Raw genomic sequence first — 21,730 nt, 5'->3', positions numbered from 1 at the left:
ACTGGAACCAGATTCATAGGCTCCGAAATCATCTTAGTAAAGGTGGTAATTGAAGCTGTTGGAGTGGAAAAGGAGAGATTGGAAATAGGGAAGACAGAATGCTGGGGGAGCACCTGCACTTAGAAATCAGGAAGAGAATGTGGACAAAAGAGAAAAAAAAAGTGGAGATCAGAGATAGCAGGAGAATCAAGGAAATGCTGTATTGTGCTGTATTGTGAAATCAAGGAAGCTAGAATTGTGAAGAAATTTCCAGAAAACAAAATAATCCATAGTATAAGAATCTTCATGAATACAAAAGTCAGTTTCCTTATTTAAAATATCTGTTTTATTCTCCAATGCTTCATGGAATACTGGTTCATTTAAACAATTTTCAAACAAAAATTTCAGAAAATAATTCTTCTGAGACTCTAAAGCATTCATTGAAAGACTTTTAGCAAATCTGTAAAATCTATTAAGCAGCAATTAGATAAAGGCATACAGGTCACACATGTATTTGAAAGGTTCTGCTTACGATCAGATATTTAGTTGGAAAAACCACTTAGTCTTTTCAGGTTTTGGAGAAAATATGTTTGCAATTATTGCATTGCAATGCCTAACTGCAATTTGCCTTCATCCTGGGGGCTGGAAAGAATAATTTTTGAATTAGAACTTATTTTGTTTTCAGTGTGGTTCTTTGTTTGGTAGCTTTCTATCCATTTCCCCCCTTATGAACTTTTAAAATGAAAGAGGTTGCCCAATTCATCTTAGACCTTCCTGCCACCAAAAATGTAAGACTCCAAAGAAAATTGCAATTACTCTGAGGGATGAACTGACATCTCTTTGAAAGATTTACAATCTAAACACGAACAATATAAAGTTCACAAAAATAGGGGCACCTGGGTGGCTCAGTCGATTAAGCATCCTACTCTTGATTTCAGCTCTGGCCATGATCTCAGGGTCATGATATTGAGCTGGGCTCTGTGCTGAGCATGGAGCCTGCTTGGTCTCTCACCATCTCTCTCTGCCCCTTTCCCTCTCACTAAATAAATAAATAAATAAATAAATAAATAAACATTAAAAAAAATAACTCGTTGAGGGCGCCTGGGTGGCTCAGTCGATTAAGCGTCAGACTTCGGCTCAGGTCATGATCTCACCGTTTGTGAGTTCATGCCCCACATGGGGCTCTGGGCTGAGAGCTCAGAGCCTGGAGCCTGCTTTAGATTCTGTGTCTCCTACTCTCTCTGCCCCTCCCCTGCTCTCACTCTGTCTCTCTATCTCTCTCAGAAAAAAAAATAAACATTTAAAAAAATTAAAAAAGAAAAACTAGTTGGATGGATGGTGGGTGGATGGCAAGAGATTGAGATCAACTTAAAACTTTTTATGTTGTGGTATAGTTTACTTGCAAATGCCAGCCATTCCAATTTCGAGTACCTAAGGAGAAACTTGGCTGGCAATTTGCTTTTTGTTATGCAAGCAAAGAGATGGCATCCAGCCACTCACAGGAATTTCTTCATCCTCAGTGTTTGCCCACTTCCACCGCACCCAGACTTTTGAGCTGTTGATGCCGCCGGGAAGATGAGAATAAAGCCTCTCCTGCATCTTAAGCTGGAACTAGGATGCATCGTTCGTAAAGCAGCTGTTGGTCAAAATACATTATTAATATTCCTTTTCATGGACATTTAGGATTAAGTAAGATTCGCTATACTAATACTTGAGTCAAATAGCAATCATAAAATTTTATCTGTGAAAAAATGCATCCTAAAGTCAAAATGATAAAACTATAAGAAACCTTCACAAATACACTATGTTCATTTATAAACTGAATTGAACATTTGCAAACATATATAAGTATGCATATGAATATATGTAAAATTTATAGTTGTATTTAGAGTATAAAATTAGCATATTTATATATTTCCTATATAACTATTGAAGTTAGTTTATTAAAAATACATTTTTTATGAAATTGACATAGTATAATAAATTTTCTGAAGACTAATATATAGTATCTAAAACTCTGAAGAAAATTAGGAATACTGTTTTAGAAGACTCTAAATCTTGAAAAATAATGTAGCAATCAAGACAAATCTAGTAAAAAAATGCCCTTTAATTTTACTGTCATTGAAACCAAGGAACAAGACTAGTTTAGCTTTATTTTGTATATACAGTAATTTTATTTTATTTTTTAAATGTTTATTTATTTTTGAGAGAGAGAGACAGAGACAAACAGTGGAGGGGTGGGGGCAGAGAGAAAAGGAGACACAGAATCTGAAGCAGGCTCCAGGCTCTGAGCTGTCAGCACAGAACCCGATGAGGGGCTCAAACTCAGAGACCGCGAGATCATGACCGTAGCCAAAGTCAGGCGCTCAACCGACTGAGCCACCCAGGTGCCCCTGTATATACAGTAATTTTAAAAGGAAAAAAGAAACTTTTTCAGAAGCCTGAAGCTTTCTATTTTCTGATATTTATACTTCAGTGTTCCCCAATCTTATTTGACCCATGCTTTTGTCTGGTTACTTCATTGATTCCTTTGGAGCTTTAAGTCTATCCCTTCATGCTAAGATGTTTTCCTGAGCATGCCTAGCACTCATAAGTTTTATAAGAGAAAGTTCAGAGCAATGAGAAATGGAGAACCATGTACTTTTAGCAACGTTGCTTAACACTTTAGACTGTTCTGTGAGGTGAAGATGTTTCCTCATGGAACAAAAGACTACAGGTAATAAAGCAGGTCTTATGAGGAAACAGTTATTTCCGTATAGCAGAACCAAAACTCCTCTTGGGTGACCAACAAATATTTAACTATAAACCCTTATTTTAATGGCTTCCTGTTATTATTTACTACTCTAGCATATAAGACAAGCAATGTAGAGATACTGATCAGAGACTAGTAATACAATACAGTTTAAGCAGGTAGCTGCCACAATTAGGGTATTTCCTTGATAGGGAAGGATGGAATTCATTTGTGTGGATTTTCTCAGATCACATACATCATACTTCCTCAAACCACATGCCCTTAGACATCACACATACACATACAGACACACAGACACACAGACAGACACACACGCGTGTGCTCGATTTTATTAAATAACAGGGACCTGTTTAAAATGAACTACAATTTAAAGCTGTATTATGTAATCTATGCATTTATTTCGTATGTTAAACCATGCCCCCCTCGTCTGTGATCCAAAGCAGGAGGGTGCTTGATGACTATGGAATCCATTAGCCTTTCTGATTCCATGTGCTTACATTGCAGATTAGCTATGGTTCTGACTTCCAGTTTTAATGGAAACCACTGGGTTGTTTGGTTGTGCAGTACATGTGTGCATGTGTGCATGCGTATATGAATGGTACTTCAGAACACTTCACCAATTCTTACAAGTTGATTAAAAACAACACTACTTTTCCATTTTTCTCTTTGTCCTTTATATTTATTTTCTCATATCACAATTTCTCCCTCACTGCTACCAGCCATTGCTCCTCACCGTGACCTCCTTTACTGAGACCTTCAAATTCATTTGCCCTTGGAAATTCCAGAAAATTCTTCCTTTTATTTGGTTCCTCCAATAATTTGCATTAAATTAAAAAAAAAAGAAGATTAATTGAGGGGAATTAATCTGTGCTATAGAGTGGCTTCTCTTTTTTATTACAAGCTAATTTTAATAAAAAAGGAAGTTTGTGACCAATAACCATTAAACAGAGCTTCTAAGGCTCACCTTTATTTCCCTAAATTATGTGCGTTCCCTAATTAAAAGGAGAACATGTTGGCCCATGGTACATCTTTTCATAGGCTCTGATCCAAAAACAGTTCTAAAGTTGATTCAAGGTACTTTGAAGGGTAAGAGTGTAGTAAATTTATAAGCAATATATTTCAATTTGTCTTATCTTTCTTCTAGCTCTCATCTTTACAGTGATTTGTGAGAGGGCTTAATAGTACACATTTCAGAGCAGATTTTTCCTGAGATGGTGTTCTGATCGCCAAAGATTTAAGCTCCATTTTACACTAAGTGGTTTGACACCTTTTGCAGTGAATCTATAGCAAGTATAACAAATCTCCTGTTTTGGAAACCCATCCATACTCTCTTCCCCAAATTAAACATATTCTTCATTTTAAAAATCAAGAAATATCTTATTTTTGAACACCCGTCAGTCTTCCTAAAGTGTAAGCTCCTCTGTATCACTTTGTACATTTCACTGTGAGATTCATCTTCCACATAGACAATTCTAAGTCCTACGTCCTGACCATCACAGCCAAAAGGATGGGTCAGACATAAAATGGGGTCTGGTCAGAAGAGTAGAACAGAGTGACATGAAAGTAATTGGTAAAACGTTAGTCCTCCTGTTAAAAAATGAAAGCCATGACATGTTACTTTGCAGTTTCATACATTTGCCACAAAGCTATCAAGCAGAGGTGGAGATTTTGTTATTTACTTATTGAAAAGGGAACTAGAATAGGTGGGGCATGTGAATGGTGGGGAGAGCCAAAGAGGAATTATTCTTAGAGGGGAAAAACTTGCAAAAATACTCTGAAACTGAAATGTAAATATGTGAAATCAATGATATAAATTGAAAAACATGTTATGGCTTTATTTATTCTGCAATCGTGTAAACCTCACAAATTTTTCAAGTGGGTTTTCAAACAGTTTACACTTGAACCTTTCTTCTCAGAAAAAAATAAAAGTTTCCCCAGAAGTATAAAAAATAGAATGAATTACTACAGATAGGACTGCCTTCACACACCCAAATCTGCTCTTGACTTGTGTCAGCCCCCACAGGCTTCCTCAGACTCATAACTTTTGTTAGGAACATGGTGTCAGTTCTGCTGAGATTCAAAATAAAATCAGAGCAAGCCCTAGCTTAGAGTATTATTTCAGCAAAGCATGATATAGCAATTGCACCATTTCAGAGGAACCCAATTATACCCCCATAGCTTACTTCACCCAATATTTTTGTCATACTCAGACTGGTAATAAACACTCAGGGATGCAGGGTGGCTACCAATTTGCATAATATTAATTCAATATTTTAAAAATATTTATTTAGCATTTATTTAGAGAGGAAGCTGTGAGCCACATGGGGGATGGTTGAAGTCAGTGATGGGTCGGTGGCTCAGCTCTGCACAACCTACATAACAAATTAAAGCTCCCTTTTAAATTGAACCCACCCTCCCAGGGAGTCAGTTTAATGACCATCTGTTTTTACTCAAAATACTCCTTGGGGGAAGGAGGCATCTCACCTCACACTCCATGCAGCTTATCAAAGTATTTCCTTCCAACCACAGACAAGCATGTTCTTTGAGAAGAGAGCTAGTAAATATTTTTTTTTCTCCTAGTTAAAAGTCCTGGGATGGTTTAGCAACCTAATAATGTTTAATCATTCCTTATGGACCCTTCCTTCAGGTCTCCGCCTTGATCACGATCTAGGGGAAGAGGAAAGAGCTCTCTGGTTCATGCTTTTGCAAAGCTGAAATTATTTAATCCTGATGCTATTATTCTGCAAAATAGAAATCACTAACCCTTTTCACAGATGAAAAAACTGGGTTTTAGAAGATACAAAAATTATAAAGCCTGAATTGAAAACCATTATTCTGAAGGAAATACTGTACCAGACAATACAAGTCCCTGATCTGGATACATAAGAAACAAAGACAGTAAAATGGTGCAGGGCAAGGGGATTTGGGTTGTATGGACAGAAGGACCTGTTTTGCTTCACTTGTTTGCTTTTCCTAATGGGAGCAAGGGTGTATTGTGAAGAGCACAGAAAGACAGAAACCAAGAAGAGAGAAATTAAAGTGAAAGAATTTAAGTTGGGTTTTGGAGAATTGAATTAAGAAACACTTACTTTGTGGTTATTGTGATCTAACTTATTGAGCATTTGCCACACAACCTATCAACTGATACTATTTTAGTTTCCATTTCTAAGGCCCCTGGAACTTCACATCAAGTGTAGGTTGAAGTAAGTAAGATAAAGTTACATCTTCACTTGGATCCCTAGACAAGTGAAGAGGAACTTTGAGAGGCTCATGAATACAGAGGTGATTTGCAGAGTTTTACCCATCAGTGCGTTTCTCTGAAAAGAGATTGATAGTTATAACAGATTATTAGGAGGCTATTATAAATGGTTAAGGAAAACAAAACTTCTATAGCTTCACATTGTACCCCTGAGGAATTTGATCTATCCTCATGGCTTTAACAGCCCTATATACTGTTCAACCTTAAGCCTGTTCTCTTCAGGACTTCAGAAATAACTATTGAATCTCTTACCGAATGTCACCCTCCTCAAGGCTGCTCTACAGCAACTCAAATGCAACACGCCTAAATGCACGCACACACATTCTCCTCCTGCATATCGCATCTCATCTGGTGACAACACCACCCTCCTGTCACCCATCCTAGAAAGCTGCTAGTCATCCTATTACTCTCTCTGTCTGCTTTTTTCAATCTAGCACTGAAGCCTGGTAATTATACCTCATAAGGAGCTACTGAGTCCATTCTCTGTTTTATAGCTCTACCATATCTTAGCTGGGCTTTTTACAACCTCCTATCTGGTGTCTTTAAACTATCCACTTCATATTACTTTCAGTAGCTCATTAAAGATGCTACGACTTTGCATGGCACACAAGGTCTGCAGCAAGTTGGCCTACAAGCTTTCCCTCTTTCCCACTATTTTTCCTCCATGTCCACATTTTAGATGCCATCTTCAGAACTACGCCTTCGGGCATCTGGGTGGCTCAGTCAGTTAAGCGTCTGACTCCTGATTTTGGCTCAGGTCATGATCTCATGATTCATGAGATCAAGCCCCACACCAGGTTCAATGCTGAGAGCGTGAAGCCTGCTTGGGATTCCCTCTCCCTCTTTCTCTGCTCCTCCCTTGCTCACTTGCTCTCTCTCTCTCTCTCAAATAAATAAATAAACATTAAAAAAAAAGGAATTACACCTCTTATGGAGTAAGTGCCTCCATACGTTTCCTTAAACTGTTCATTCTGTAGAAGCTCACTCAAAGTTTCTCCCCCAGCATATCCAAGTTAATGACTCATCATTCCAGAAGCCCTCCCCAACCACAAGGGTGAATTAAATGCCTCTCCTCTGTACTTCATAGTCTAAAGCAGTGGTTCTCAAACTAACATGCATCAGAATTACCTGGAGTGCCTCTTAAAATACATACTGCTGACTTAGCAGGTCAGGGGTGGGGGTTACAGGATGACCAGGTCAGATAGTCATCAACAAGGATTTATCCCCACACCTACTGAACCAGCTCAATGTCTGGGTCACCTCTAGCTCACCTCTAGCCCCTACCACACTGGTGGGTAAGCACGTTACCAAGAAGCAGTCTACACGTGAGGTTCATCCTACATTAGCCACTCTTCTCGCAAGGGCTTTTTTCTGGCCATGGCAGGCATGTGGTGGCTCTTTCTATTGGGAAACCAGCATTTCCTATCTTGCAGCTCATGTCACTCGTCACATAAACAGTTTTACTGACTTGATCTTCAAAATTTTCAACTGACTCACTTTTAGGAGACAATTATTAAGGCTATTAGAGTTATAACATCTTAGAACCAGAATGACCTTGAACCTTTTGTTTCCTAGTCTAGGCAGTCCAGTATCAAACCATTTGATTCTGTAAATAATGATGCGTGACAGCAATGAAAATGTCGTTTTAAAGCTATTTGCAAAACTAGTATCTTTGCAGAGATAAAACAATCCTTTCAAGCTGCTTAAAAACATGTCTGTACAAAAAGAAACGATTCAAAATCTTCTTCTTCCATTATGGAATAAATGTATTCAAGAAGAGTCAGACAATTTACTTACTTGAAAAATAAATATGCTGGCAGGTTTCTTTATAAGGGCCTCTTCTCTGGAGGTGTCTCTACCAGGATCATCATGTAAGTTGCATTATAAAGTTGGACATAAACAGCAACAGAAAGCCACTTTACCTTGGTACCTATTTTCTACTTTGAGACTCCTTGAAGATCATTTTAGTATCTTAGTTTAAGAAGCCCTAGAAAAAAGTTATGTTGCGTGCCTTCCAAAGATTACTTTTGTGTGACTCTGGAGAAACATAGGAACCCAAAGAAAAATATATCTTCTTTCTCGGCCCCTCCCCCATTCAACAATACTCCATTTTTGTTAACATTTATTAAATCAAACACTCTTTTTGAAGCTGTCTTCAACATGTTTCAAATTATCTAGCATGTTTAAGACATTACTTACTTCATTCACGTGGATAAATACCCATCTCTTTACATGATCTGTTCAGTATCTGGTGCCTAATGAATGTTAAACATCCTGGACTCTGCTTCTCCCCATTGTGTCAAAGGAGGCTAATGTCATTTGCCCTCTCAAACATGGATTAGAAAAGAGCCTCAACAGCCCTTCACCGGCAATTGTTTCTGCCAGTATTCTTTTGATTGGCACCAGAGTCCCTACCTGGCAGTCATTCTAGACAGCTGTAGGTCCTCTTAACTTTACAGGGTATTTGTCACGAACTCCCCGAGTCTCCTCCTACACTAGGCACACCTCAACAGGCAAACTTCTGTGAACTTACTGGATTTATCAAACCTTTAAAAAATAGTCTGAAATTATACATGGGTAACAGGACATTTCTGTCTAGTTTTTTTTGTTTGTTTGTTTTTTGGGTGATTTTCTTGTTTTGTTTATTTGCATAGTGCCACACACAGATGTTTACTCAATGCTTTATAATGATCAGAACCAACCTGGTAATTTAAAGTTTGTCAAACTACATTTATGCTAACGTGGATGATTTCAGTGCCTTTTTTTTTTTTAACCTATTGGGATAGTAACCCAGAATTCACAACAGCTTATCTTTGTAAATAAATTCTTCCCCTGATCCTTCATGCCCCAGCCTCCTTTCCATGGCAGCATAGAACACATCACCTTATTGCAACAGTCAGGGAGAGGAGAGATGAAGATAATAAAGTCTAATTCCCATGATAGGATATGTTCTTGGTTTCAACCCAGTTTTATCCTATGATTCTAATCATCATAAGACAATTGCAAAAATGTTGGCTTTTCATCTGTGATGAAAAAGAAACTCTTTCCCCTCCTTTATACAATGTCAAGGTATTTCTTGCCTACAAACACTCACCAACATATTTATAATTCAGAGTCTAAAATGACCTATATTTACTCCTAAATTCTCTTTATAAATAAAATCTCTTATTCTGTTTATTATTATTTATTATTATAGTCATTATTAGTCATTATTTCCCCTCAAAATTCTTTGTCTATTTTAGATTGTAAGGATACTTAATTAAAAGCAGAATCTAAGGTATCTCCTAGATAAGTAGGGAAAGATTCCTTATGGAAAGTTATAAAGACATTTGATTTTTTGATTTAATCATCATGGAGATAATATATTGTGTCTGATAAATTATATTCTTGACAATCTGATGAAATAGAAGTAAAACAAGCCAGCAGAAAATTAGGCTTATAAGAATCATTTTCTAACACTTATGGACATTGCCTACTACATCTCAAATAATATGCTTAATATTTGGATTATTATTATTTTATTTAATATCCACAATAACACCATGAGATAGATATAATTAATCTCACATTTCAGATACAAAACTAATGCTCAGAGATGTTGAGAGATTATCTAAGTCTTCACAATAACCTTGCAAACAAGACTGATAGATCACATAGGAATCAATTCCATAATAGAGATATTGTTAACATGAAATTTTCTAGAAGGTGAGTTATGTGTATTATGATAAGGCATGTGGGACCTAAAAATTGGTTATTTTTATAGTTAAATTTCTTAATTATCATCCTCTCTCTGTCTTCATAAATTTAAGGTCATTCTCCAAGCACTCATTTACTGGAGTCAAAAGTTTGACTCTTCATATAACAAAGGAACCAGTTTTACTAAGTATGAATTTCCCATTGATATCTGTGCATAAGAAAAGAAGAACACTGTTAGCATTTGAGGGATATTTTTGAAAAGAAAAAAAAAAGAAAAAAAGATTATTCTTCACAGACCAGAGCATAGCAGACATAGTGTTTGAGACCACCATAAATTACTTCCCAGCAAGGAAGCACTTGTTCCTTGTTCTTCCTGTGCTCTTTTTTTTTTCCTATGGTAAAAAAATAAATTCAAGCCCTGCTGAATCATTTCATAATGTTCTTTCATATCCCGGTATTGATCACTTTAAAAATAATAATTACTCCTAGCTGCCCTTTGTTGAGTATTTCTATGTGCCAGGGTTTTGTCTATCTATTTGTTTTAAGATACTCAACTTCTCACAAAAGTCTCATGAGGTAGGTATTATTAGTAATCCATTCTCACGTCAGTAATAACTAATGAGGTAACTAAAGCAGAGAGAGATTTCCCGTAAGGGGAAAAAAAAACTAGGATTTGAGCCCAGGTTTCAAAACCCATGATTTCCAATCTGCAATGGGGAATCTCGAACAGCCTCCTGTAGTTTACGGAAGAGAAAACTTCAGTATTGTTACTTTATATACTGAGAATTGAAAAGGAAAGAAAATACTTGAAAATTTTATCAGGAGTAGATTAGTTAAAACTTATGGCCATTAGTTTGGAAGTCTTCACTTGCGGCTGGATATATGTGCTGTTTACACCAACACAGATTTCATGCACCCATCCTTACCACCCAGCACACTTTTTTCACACCTTCTATTCCTGGTTTCCTCATTAGCCTATATTTTCATGTATCACCTACTCATTCTCCACTAATTGTTGATTGTGCTTTACCTTTTTTTCTCTTGTCATAATACAGACTTCTGTATGCATATATGTGTATATTCCTATGTATTCGCAAATGAGTGTATATGGGTTTAGATTGTGTGAGAGGGTGGGATAAAAAAATTTTTTTTGTTTTGTTTGTTTTCAACAAAAATTCCAGAATTGGTTGCTTTTTCTTGTCTAGATGATGGAAAAGGGCCTTTCTTATGCTGCCTTAAGAGGAACACAAGTAGTGATTGACAAAGGAGAAAGAGAAACCGAACAGTAGGCAGGAGTAAAGCTTGAACAGGGAAGACCTCAAGAGTTCAAAGTAGAAAAAGAATGAAAGTGGAATTGGATTTTCCATAAGCAACAAATGATGTCTAATGTCACCACTCACTTGTTAAAAATTTCCTTCTGGGCTTGCTTTTGCCATTTTATTTAGGAGACAGTCTTCTAACCGATGCTTACACATGCATTTTCTAGTGGGGAATCTTGCTGTATCCATTGCTACTTCTTACACTACCTTTCGTCTTACCTTCAAGAAATATACCACAATACCTATGATAATAGTAGAGTAACAATCACCCTCTTTCCCAACAGAGATACTTTATCAGATTGTCCCTTCCATGCTCAGAGTTCAGAACAATATTTAAATGTTTATTTATTTATTTTGAGAGAGAAATAGTGTGAGTAGGGGAGCAGGGAGACAGCGAGAGAGAGAGAGAGAGAGAGAGAGAGAGAGAGAGAGAGAGACAGGGAGAGAGAATCCCAAGCAGGCTCTGTGCTATGAGCACAGAACCTGATGCAAAGCTTGATCTCATGAACTGTGATATTGTGGCCTGAGCCAAAATCAAGAATTGGTCACTTAATCAACTGAGCCACCCAAGTGCTCCCAGAACATTTTTATTGATGTAACATCTTTCAAATTAAATTGAAATGGAAAAACAGAATCACAATGATATCTTACTATGTTGAAACAAAAGTAAACTTACAAATCTTACTGTAAACATTTTATGTAAAATTGTGAAAAAAGCATCAACTTCTGAAGCAACCAAGTGACTCTGGATTTGAATACCACCAGGAAAACTACAAAAAGTCATTGAGACTTCCTGATCTCATTTTCTGTAAAGATAATATGATGATAATAACAAGTTCCCAGGTTGTAATGATTTGAGATAAATTGCCTCACACTCTACCTAGTACAGATTAGTGGCTTACTAAATAAAAACTATGATCATTCAGTTATTTGATTCACACAGCAGTAACATAAAGGAAAAAAAAACAAGTTTTTATTTATTTACTTTTTTCCATCAGGCACCGAATTCTCCTCCTCAAAGCTCAATGGAGTTTGGAGTTAGTCACTCTTACTCTTACCCTTTGCACATTGTATTACTGCATTTATGACCTTGCCTTGAAATTTTGTGTTTACATGCTTGGCTGTCTTTTCTAGACTATGAGCTTTTCAAGAACAGAGCACACATTATTAGCATAGCATTTCCAGTTACTAATGCTGTGCTAGACATATTTGCTGTGGTTAATGTTATGTGTGAACTTGACTGTGCCACAATGTGCCCAGACATTTAGCCAAACGTTATTCTGTGTATGACTGTGAGAGTGTTTCTGAATCCATAGACTGAGTAAAGCAGATTGCCCTCCCTAACATACTTGGGTCTCATCCCATCAGGTGAAGACACGACTGGAACAAAAATGCTGAATAGAAGGAACCTGCCTGACTGTTTGAGCTGGATGGACCATTGGACTTTCTCATCCTTTAAATTTGATTGAAACATCAGCTCTGGAACCTAGACCATTAGCTCTCATGGTTCTCAGGCCTTCAGACTGAGACTGGGGCTACAAATTGGCTTTTGTAAGTCCCCAGCTTGCAGAATGCACATCTTGGGACTTCTCAGCCTCCCTAACTGTGTGAGCCAATTGCTTATAATATATTTATTTATACACAAATACACATAACCTACTGGTTTTGTTTATATGGAGAACACAATATTATACTGCTTAACTAATATTTGGTAAACTGATCTGATCTCTCAGAATGAAAAAGCATTATAATAACACCAGTTTTTCCTTGGCCTTATTGCATTTTAAAAAAACAAAAGATTTTTGACATTTCAAATGTCTCCAAATAAAAGTCCCAAATCCTATTGTTGAGCACTTAAATGAGCTAAATATCTCCTCAGTTTATGAATTCTCTAAGAGGGACAATTCTTTTGATGGATTTTAAACATTCACCTTAGAAGAATTGGTTTAGAGTTTCAAATTGAATTTCAGTCTTTGATCCTGGAATCAATTTCTGATGGAGAAATGCAGTTCTGGTTTTGACTGGAGGAAGCAAAAATATCAAAATGACTTTTTAGACATTAAACAGCTGTTTTTAAAAATTCCATGATTTCATTGTAAATGAATAAGACACATGTGGATTAAATTTTCTTAAAATATACAAGGTTTGAAAAATTAAGGGAACCTGGTTTGGGTTTGATTGACTGGAAAGCATTTGCAACCCAATGCTTATCTCCTTCTTCTATGTCTCTGCCTGAGAGATTTCTTCTTGCAAACTACTTTGAACTCAACATATAGAAGAGTGATCTCAGGAATGTGAAAGATGTTGAAAATCAGCTCTGGGAGTTGTTTCTGAAATTTAATGAACCCAAACCAGTCACTACACACAACTCCTGAAAGTCTCCTTTTAAGAACCTCATACCACCAAAAAAATATTAGACTATCTTCAAATTACTTTAAAATGCATTTTTAAACATTATTATCATTTAAGTTTGGGTCTTTATTCCTAAATCTAATATTATTTTTAGACTTATGAATTGTTTGACCCTTTATTTTTGAGAGTAGTTATTTCACATTGTTAAAAAGAAACTCAGCGATGCTCATCCAATGAGCATTTAAATGGCCTTCTCTGAAATAGTTACATTACTGCAAGAATTATAGGCTCTGATTTTAGAAAACAGGCTTCACTTGGTTTTCAGTTCAGAGGCAAGATTCACACTGCAAACATAGTGCATACTTTTTCTCATTGTTAATTACATTTTTAAATGGGTGACTCTCTTTATAGGACTGTAATTGTTAAATATGAGGGGACTCAAGGGGTGTCTATTGAATTCCTTTTAAGGGCACAGAAATTGGTAAAAGCAAAGGTTTTACTTCACTGCAGATGAAGTCAGCAATGAGTTGGTGAAAGGTCACATGGGGTAAACAGTATTATCTGGAGGGTCCCAGGGTATACATGTCCACACGAGCTCGCCCACCAGACCACTGTGGTCTGCTCTCTGTACAGACATCCTGTGGTTTGCTGAGTCAAAAATTGAAGTTCCCAAAGCTTCTTCCCCAACAGAAATAATAGAGGCCTTAATAAAGTTGTACTGACTTTGTTGTGTAGAGAGACAGAAAAAGTATCAGTGGAAGAAGGATGCATTGTTAGATTTATTATAGCACTGCTAACAATAACAAACAATTAAGCACCTACTATGTGTAAGGCAATATATTGAACCCTTTGGATGCAAAGTATAAGATGTAAGCCATCCCTGCACAGAATTTACATTTTAGTTTCTGAGATGGTAATACATAACCTGTTTGTGTGTTTGTCCTTCTGTCTGCCTCTCTTTCTCTCTCTCTTTTTCCTTCTCTCCACACACACACACACACACACACAAATGTGGGCATATAAAAACACACACATATAAAAATTCAATAAACTAAGGCAGCATGTGAGAAATACCCAGAAGGTAGTACAAACGATAATCATTCCAGAATTTTAGAAACAGGTCTGTGTCAGTTTTCTAGTTTTGTTTTTGTTTTTGTTGTTCAGAGTGGATACAAAAGAGAAACAGAAGATGTGAGGAGGAAGAAGAAAAGAAAGAATTCCCCTAGCACCATACGTTTTGCTGATGTCCATGTTACGGGTGATTAGAGTCTGAACCACAGTAGTGACTATGAGCATCAGTACAGAAAGACATGAATTTTGGAGATATTTGGGAAGTAGGAGGCTACAGTTCATATGCTTTTGCTGTCCCTTCCCTAGAGATTTTTCCCCAACTACCCATCTACAAGAATGCTTTGCAAGAGGCAAAGACTAGATTTTTTTTCCCAATCCACCTTGTCTAATAGTTTTGTAAAATGCAATAAAATTAAATTAGCAGAAAAATAAAATAGAAAATAAACATTCTCAAAATAAGGTTTCAGTATTTTATTATGAAATCCATCAAACACAAGACTACATTTTATTAAATTTCATAAGAATAAATCTAACACGGGAAAGTAACACAAAATGAAACAACATAAAAAACTGTAAATGTTGATTAAAAGTGTGCATACATCAATAAATATAGAAATTACTACTGCATTCATAAATTTTTATTGATTTATAATTACAAATAAAAAGAATTAGTAGTGAAACAGTGACTCCCAACAAGAAGAGCCTATTTGCACACTTTAAAAATAGTGTGTATCAATATTTAAAGTTTTTAACATGGCAAGTGAGCTTGTTTTTTTTGCTTGTGAATTTATTTAATCTAGGTTGGATTGATGACAGTTCTACTTGCAGAAGATAACATATATATTTACACTGTTTCTGTGTTTTGTTTTGATTACATTCATAGTAGAGACAACATCTCAGAGATAGGCTGATGTGAATGAAAATAGCCATTTAGCACATGCAAAGATCTTCATATTTAATTAATCCAAAATGAAGCAAATAACATTGTAGTTTTAAAATTCATAATTATTCCTTCATCAGTAATAAGTTCCAATAATTGATTCTATAAATTTAAACTATCTTTCAATGAAAGAAATGGCTTTTGAATCTTATACATATTTGAGTTAAGCTGACAAACTTACCTTAAGTTAAAATGATAAGCTATAACTTGGTTTTATTGGACACAGGATTTCTATAGACCTCATACCACTTATAACGTGAGGGTGATGGGCTCTGTTTAAACAGTCATTGTTCGTACACGTGACTATGCCCTAAAGCCATGTTTCTTTTTTTTTTTTTAATTTTTTTTCAACGTTTTTTATTTATTTTTGGGACAGAGAGAGACAGAGCATGAACAGGGGAGGGGCAGAGAGAGAGGGAGACACAGAATCGGAAACAGGCTCCAGGCTCTGAGCCATCAGCCCAGAGCCTGACGCGGGGCTCGAACTCACGGACCGCGAAATCGTGACCTGGCTGAAGTCGGACGCTTAACCGACTGCGCCACCCAGGCGCCCCGTAAAGCCATGTTTCTAAACATTCTAAATGTCCATGCTTCTGTTTGCAGACAGGGAATGAGCAATGTGTAGACTGCATGATTCTACAGGGTTTGAGTAACCCCGTGCAGAGTAGTCCCCAGCTCCTGTTCTTCTCTGTTTCAGATTTCTATGTATTTCCTTCATAATCCTTATTGCCATTTCCCTTGTAATAATTATTTGCTTGCTCTTTCCACACCGGTTTTCTCCATTAAGGATGGATGATGGTATGAAAGAAAAGGCAAAGGAAAGAAACTAACATTTATTCAGCCTTCTTCATGTTCCAAGCCTTACACAGGGCACATTTCTTACTTCATCTCATTTCACCCTCACACAAAACCTGTGAAGCAGATGTTATCATTCCTGCTTTAAAAATGAGGGACTTGAGGTTCAGAGAGGTTAGGAAACTTGCACAGGGTCACATAGCTAGTAAATGACAGAACTGGGATTTGAAGAATTTGGCTCTAACACTGACAGGATTTGTTGAGTGATTACATGTGTGCAAGAGTCTTGGAAAGGGGGTCACTGACCATACACTAACACAAAAGAGTACAAAACATAAAGGAGGAATATTCGGGGATTGGAGAAGGAGTAAATATGAGTTCAGTTTGGGCAAGTTGTGTTTTTGATATAATCATTTGCATATGAGCCTAGAACTGGGAAGAAAATTCTGAGATGAACATAAGAAAATTCTGAGAAGAAAATTCTGAGACTGGGGTTGCTGTGTGAAAATATCCACATATGCAGTGTGATAGTTTAGGTAGGACACTTAAGCCACACTATAAGCCAGGTTCTGTTCATCACTAATCAAGCAGAAATAGTCCAAGAGGAACATTTGATCTTCTCCCTAAACATTGCAACATGATAAGTGAAATAAACCAGACAGAGAAAGACATCTCTCACTTATATATCACTTATATGTCAAACCAAGAAAAGTCAAACTCATAGAAGCAGATTGTAGAATGGGGGTTGCCAGGGTTTGGGGTGTAGGGGAAATGAGGAGATGTTGGTCAAATAGTACAGACTTTCAGCTATTAGAGGAATGAGTTCTGAGGATCTAATGTAGAGCATGGTAATATAGTTAACAACACTGTATTGTATACTTGGAAGTTGCTGAGACAATGGCTCTTAAGTGTCCTCACCACATATACACAAGATAACAACTATGATAACTATATAATGGATGTGTTAATTAACTTGATTGCAGTAAACATTTCACAATGTATATCAAATCATCATCTTGTACACTTTAAATATATATAATTTTACTTGTCAATTATAGCTCAAAAAAGCTGGGGGTCGGGAAGAAGCCCATCCTCCAGAGGCATCTCCTATGAGTACATGCATTTCTGCCACCTGGATCTCTATCAAAACCAATGCTTTGCTTTAATTAGCACCACATTGTCAGAGATGGGTTTGTATTTGTGAAATGAACGACTTAAAATTTTTTCAGTAAAATATGTTTTCAAAATACTTTCAAATGTGCTTTCAAAATACTTTCAAAAGAATTAATAGCATGTAGATCAGATAAAATATTTTAGAAGTCCATCCTACCCATCCTTATGCATGAATAAACAGAGAATAAGAAACCAGCAAAGCCAGTAGCCTAAACTGTTAGAGATGCCTTAGGTGAGTGGGAGGACTCTGTCAGATGTTGATAATAGAGGTGACAGAACTACTATTTCTAGAATCTTGGTATCTCCTCTGCTTTGCAGAACATATTACACAATTCTTTCTTTTGTGATTACTTTCTAATGAATATTTAGATAATAAATGCTTCACATATGTAGCAGAATTTGCTGAGACTTGCCTTCATTATTACCTGTTAGTAACAGTGGAGTGTAGCTAGCTCCCACCCTCCCCCCAATTTTTTCTGTGGCTACTGTTATCTACCAAAAAAATCTAAGAGTTGTGTTCAGGTCAGCCTGCAACAAGACTTGTCGACATACAATTGGTAGTTGAGATCATTCAGGAAAAGTGTGAAAAATGAGAAGACCACAGGATAGATACCTGATGATTTGCAGTATTTAAAAATGCTGGAGGGTCCATAAAGAGACTGAAAACTAATCAAAATAAAGTGAGGAAGAGGAGAGCCGAAACTAAGTTGTCACCCAAACCAGAGGACTTACAAGTTTTAAGGAAAGACTGATGAGTAGTTTCAAATACTTTATAAAAGTCTAGGAACACCCAGACTAGAAAAAAAATGCTAATTTTCACTATTAGCACTTTACTGATGACCTCAGTGGGAGCCGAACAAAGGTAAAGGGCAGATGTGAGGACTGAACTCAAATTTCAGTGCACTGAATGGTGACTGGGCAGTAAGGAAGTAGAAACAATAATGTGACTTGAGAAGTTTGGCTATTAAAAGAAGAAAGAGTCAGGTGGATGGAGCATGCAAAATAGAAGTGGCTATTACTTGCATTTTTCTTTTCAGATTAGAGAATCTTGAATACAAGTTGAAGATGCATGTAAATAAGCAGCTGATGCGTGCAGCAAGAACTAAAACCAGAAAGAAAATGGCCCCAAAGAGGAATCAATTGAAAATATGAATGGAGATGTAGGTAAGATTGGGTTGAGTGGAGTTGTGTGTTTTTTCTGATTTCAGTTTCACTGCAAGGAGGCAAGGAGAGGTGTGTGTGTAATTTGGCAGGGTTGAGGGAAGTTTGCCATGGTAAAATGCAAAGAAGGGAAAGAGGAAGCCTAATGATAGTAATAATGATTTGGGGAAGCGGATAGGAGGAAGCATTTCTTTGGAAGATTGGATTCCTTACTATCCTCCTTAGATTCATCACACTGATTCTGCCCTTTAAAAGAATGAGAGACCACAATCAATTATTATCTCATAGAGACAACTTGTAGAGATTATGTACACTGCCTAAAATGCCTTCCCTTGACCTTTCCAGGAAGCAAGTCTCAACCAAAGGCAATTCTGAATGTGTTGCTTACTTATATCTTTCCAAAAGTGATGAAAGGTCAACAGTTATAAATTCAATGGTTATGGCAATATAAACCCTACTAAACAGTAAATGCTTATACTTTGCCATAATGATATAGCTGTAAAATTCCTGTAAAACTAATGTATAAATAAACTTTTCATTAAATCAAAAGCTATTTCTGTATACTGCATGCAATTATAAACCCTCACTGTCTTTGATCTGAAGAGAATTTGGGAGTAACCAGATCAAATCTCTCTTTATGTTTTATTTTTTACTTATCATAAAATGAAGCACTTCTTTCAAAACCTTATATATGTGCTATGCTTGGGATATTTGAAGGATGTTCTACAATTTTATTAATGTCTATTGCCTAAAACAGGATCCTGTGTTTGGGACATATATAGAGTATGTTAGAAATATTTGGTAAAAGATTTGAATGTATTTTTTATATTTACTGCAGCAGAATGTTGCCACGAAGATCTTCAAAACTTTTCTCTCTCCACAGAGAGAGGCACTGTGTCCATAACTGTTACTGTGCATCCTGTTTACAGCTGATATCCTTACAAACCTGGAAGTATTGTATTTCCCACATCACAGCAGCAGACATGTGTGCATGCACTAACATCCTGTGTGGAAAGCATTTGAGTTTCTAACATCACAACACTGTGTTCTATGAATAAGTGGGAGAATTCCTTCACAGGAGTTCAAACAATTGGCCATCATACCTTTTTGAAGTTCATAAAAACCTTTTAGGTTTTCAAAGACTTTCCCAATCAAGGAACAATAGAGACTAGAATTTTCACACAATCATTTAATCATAAGATGTGGACCAACACAATAGCTGTTGTGTCATAAATTAACATCCATGCCATTTAAGAGCCTTTGGTGGAGATCTGAAGAGAATGCAAAAAAAAGGGGGGGGGGAAGGGAAGGGAAGAAAAAAAAGAAAAGAAAAGAAAAAAGGAAAGGACAAAAAGAAATGGAAGGGCAATGATCGAATTTTGTTCTTCATTTTTTTCAGGCCAAGTGGTAGAAATCCCTACATTCATTTAGGGGGAGAACAAGAGAAAAGGAGGTGCACATAAATGTCTTTGAAAGTGTTTTTCTAATACAAATTTCAGAAATGTCTCTAAGTACTACCTTACTAGATTTTTTTATACTGACTTAAAAGTAGTAAGATCTGTTATTCCCAAGTATACTTTTGGCATACAAAAGAAGCTGTTAACTCCCTCAGTCATTTGCAATCTAATGAGAAAAAAACAATGGGGCCCCCTAAACCTGGAGATTAAGTGGGGTTCTGACTCAGACTACAAGTATTATTGAACATCTTTCCCCAGTCTGCTCAAAGCTCAGTTTCAATGCCTTCCCGCTCAGCACTGGTCCTAGAAAAAAGAAACCATGGATCTGCACTGAGAGGAAATAAGTCATCCTTACGCTATCTAAAATTAAAGTACCTATTCCTGCCTTACAGTTTATCAGATGTTTGGTCCGGATGCTGATTGTTTTAAAAGTCTGTCTAAACATAGTATATTTCCTAAAGGAATGTTAGCAAACTAAACCCTTGCTTCTAGTGACAACATCCCAAATTTTATTAACATAAGTAAGATAAATGAGTAAACACACAGTGCTAGTAAGTATGTGTATTTCCCAGGAAAGCTAAATTCATGACAGAATATGCTTTATGCTTTTTACTGTAAATTATTAATTATCGGCCTAACTGACACTTACCTAGTGCTAAATTCTTGGAAGCAAGAAACATTAACCTTCCATTTGTGAACATAAAGTCATTAACTGCCTTTTTTCCTAGCTCCTGATGAAATTATTTATGTTGCAGTAAACAAAAACCAACAAATGTGATATTTGATAGAACAAACAAATATCAGAACCCTGTCCCCTATCACTTCTTACACATATTTGTGGTTTGGTTTTTGTTAGTGAAAAACAATTTTTAGTGATGGAAACTTGTGTAAGCCACGATGTTTATTTTCTCAAGGTTGTTTTTATGCTGTAAATTGAAAAGGAATCCACTTTTCTGGATTGAAAATTTTGCCTTTGGGGATTACAACAGCTTTGCTTAATTTTTTCCCCTTTATTTTTAAGTTCCCCACGCTTTCATCCTCTTCCTGAATGAGGAATAATTATTTGGCCTAAATTTATTTTCAGCACATGACTAAAAAATCTTTTGAAGAAGCTCAAAATAACACAGGAAATACTGAAGGGTTAATGGCTCCGACTCCTTGTTATTTAGACTTACAGAAACAAATTAAATAGATCAATGTGTGTGGTAAGAACTCTTAAGACATTTTTAATCAAATAAAAATTAGTCTATCCAGCAAGTCAACACACCGTTCTGGAGTGCATTTGGGGAAACTGGGGAAGAATTATAATGACGTAGGTCAGCAAAGCACAATTTAGTTCTTTCGAGTTTTCTTAAGCAACTGGGTTTCCCAAAGCTTTGATTGTGCAATGCTGCTGAGTCACTTAGGAAATTATGAGCCTGAATCCTGTAAGATGCCATCGGGTCCAACAAATGTTATGCCTTTCTTCTTCCATCTCTTTCAACACTTCTGCATAATCTTCTTGGTTTTAAAGTCATCCAGCTGCCATATGAGTAACCATTGCTGATCTTTCCTGTGATTGATTTTAATTTTCCTCTTTTCACTTAATTAATAATCCATGCAGAATTTTGGTCTTTTACTCACTCAGGTTTACTATGTGATCTAATGAGGCAATGATCATACAATTTACAATTTAAGAGAATTGTCTTTCACTCAATTAGCCTGGCTTCTATAGTAAGTTACAAGTAGCTAAAAGAGTACGTGTAGTCAAAAGACTATCTTTTTCCTAGCAAGGTA

The sequence above is a fragment of the Lynx canadensis genome, chromosome B2 (assembly GCF_007474595.2).
Source record: "Lynx canadensis isolate LIC74 chromosome B2, mLynCan4.pri.v2, whole genome shotgun sequence".
In the NCBI taxonomy this organism is placed as follows: Eukaryota; Metazoa; Chordata; class Mammalia; order Carnivora; family Felidae; genus Lynx; species Lynx canadensis.
The sequence above is the reverse complement of the archived record's forward strand: the minus strand, read 5'-3'. Positions refer to the sequence as shown.